The following is a 2,500-nucleotide window of genomic DNA, read 5'->3' as shown; positions in this document are numbered from 1 at the left end:
TAGACTGACATGTTAAAGGAAAAAAGTAAAATGGATAAAAAAAATAAAATAAAACGAAAGAATGTGGGAAATGAAAAGAGAGAATTAAGATCAATAATGGAAAAAGAAGAGATATAAGATTAAAACTAACATATTCTAAGAGACAGAGAAAGAGAGAGAGAGAGAGAGAGAGAGAGAGAGAGAGAGAGAGAGAGAGAGAGAGAGAGAGAGAGAAGGAGGGAGAGGGAGAAGGGGTGGGAAGTAAGAAAGAGAGAGAGAGAGAGGGGGTAGAAAGAAAAAGAAAGAGAGAAGACAGAGAAAAGAAAAACAGAAAAGAAAGAGAGAGAAAGGGGGAGGAGAGAAACAGGGGGAAAATAGAAAAAAGAAAGAGAGAGAGAGAGAGAGAGAGAGAGAGAGAGAGAGAGAGAGAGAGAGAGAGAGAGAGGGGAGAGAGAGAGAGGGGCGAGAAAGAAAGCGAGAGAATGTATGAAATGACACCCAGCGCATACAGACCAAATGAAATGACTAAAAGAAGCCGAGAAAATGGAGAAAACCGAGTGAAGTGAGCGACTCGAGCAAATTCTTTAAAAGGTTTTCTGAGGAAGAATGACAAAAAAGAGAGAAAAAAGAAAGAAAGAAAAAAGAAGACCTAGAAAAAAGAAAGAAAGAAAAAAGAAGACCTAGAAAAAAATATAAGAAAAAAATGAAAGATAAATAAGAGGAAAGAAAGAGAGGAAGAGGAAAAGAATAAAAAAATAAAAGAGGTGAGGGAAAACGAGAGAAAAACGAGAGTTAAATCTTCTTAGCTGAGGTCCCGGCGGATGAGCACATCCAGGCTGGAGAAAATGGACTATTTTATGTTTGATTAATGCATGTGCTTGTGTTCAGTCGGAGGAAATGAACATCCACGCCTCATTAAGGGATCGGGTTTTTTCTTCTCGTGACTTTGGAGAAGGAAAGAAAGAGAGAGAGGAGTGGAGAAGGAGGGAAAGAAGAAGAAATTTGATGAGTATGGATTTGTGATTCAGGGAAATGGAGGTGGAAGTCGTGGACACGCCATTCACGCACTCAGAACATCACGCAGAACCATACATATGCATGCACTCACACATACCTTACACCTCAACAGACAGGCACCCCAAATCCCTTTTCACACAACCAAATTACACACAATCATCATCACAAACATCAACAGCCCCTCCAACACAGCCTTAACTCAACACTCACAAACACTCCAATCCACCCTTCACAATTACAGACTAACTCCACACAACAAACAGATCTCACAAACACAGACATACACTCTCACACAACACAGACATACACTCTCACACATACACAGACATACACTCTCACACATACACAGACACACACTCTCACACATGCACATGCACTCACACACACAGAAACACTCACATATCCCTCAGATTTTTGTTTTTTTTAAGCTTAAGTTGTGTTATAAAATCTCATGTCTAGAAAACTTTAATTTGTTTAACTCACGTCAACTCAAAAATAAGAAAGAAAATGAGACTGGAAAGTTACCGAGAAAAAAATATATATTATAGTGACTGAAAACAAGAAAAATATGTTGAAAAAGAAATATGTACACAGAAAAGGTGAGATGGGAGGAGAGAAAAGAGAAAGAGAAGAGAGGAGAGAGGAGAGAAAAGAGAAAGAGAAAGAAAGAAAGAAGAGAGAGAGAGGGGGAGGGGAGGAGACAGAAAGAAAAGGGGGGAGGAGAGAGAGAGAGAGAAGAGAGATGACAGGAAGAAAAGGAAAAAAGAGAGAGAAAAAGACAGACACACAACGAAATAAAGAAAAAGAGAGACAGGTAAATAAAGAGATAACGAGGAAGAGATAGAAAGATAGACAGTCAGACCGAGAATAAGAGACAGAAAAACAAAGAGGGAGAAAGAAAGAGAGAGTCAGACAGACAAACAAAGAAGAAAAAAACAAAAAAAAACGAAGAGATGAATAAGTAAAGAAAAATTGCGTTCTCCCCCCCCCTTCCCCCAACTCCCCTCATCCCCCTCAGGAATCTTCTTCCCCCTCCCCCCAACTCCTCCCCCCCTCAAAACTTCTTCCTCCCCCCCCCCCCTCAAAGACCATCTTCTTTTCCCCCCCCTCCCCCTCACCCCCCCCTTCCCTCCCCCCTCCCCCACCCCCTCCCCCAATACCCCCCCCCCCCCTCCCCCCTCCCCCCCCCAACTTCCCCCCCTCCGCCCCCCACCCCACCTTCCCTGCCCCCTCCCCCCACCCCCACCTTCCTCCCCCTCCACCCACCCCCCCCCCCTTCCCCTGCCCCCTCACCCCCCACCTTCCCTGCCCCCCCCCCTCCTCCTCCGCGCTGATATCCGCCCCACAAACAACGACCCGACAGACGGCCGAACCCGATCGCTTAATGTCTCTTCCCTAACCCCCCTCGCTCGTGACGCTGATGGCGGGTCGTCCGGGTCGTCGCTCACTTTTAAACACGACTCGGGAACACACCCCCCTTTCCCCTTCCCCCCCCCCCCAAAAA

Source organism: Penaeus vannamei, chromosome 5 (assembly GCF_042767895.1).
Source record: "Penaeus vannamei isolate JL-2024 chromosome 5, ASM4276789v1, whole genome shotgun sequence".
Taxonomy (NCBI): domain Eukaryota; kingdom Metazoa; phylum Arthropoda; class Malacostraca; order Decapoda; family Penaeidae; genus Penaeus; species Penaeus vannamei.
The sequence above is the reverse complement of the archived record's forward strand: the minus strand, read 5'-3'. Positions refer to the sequence as shown.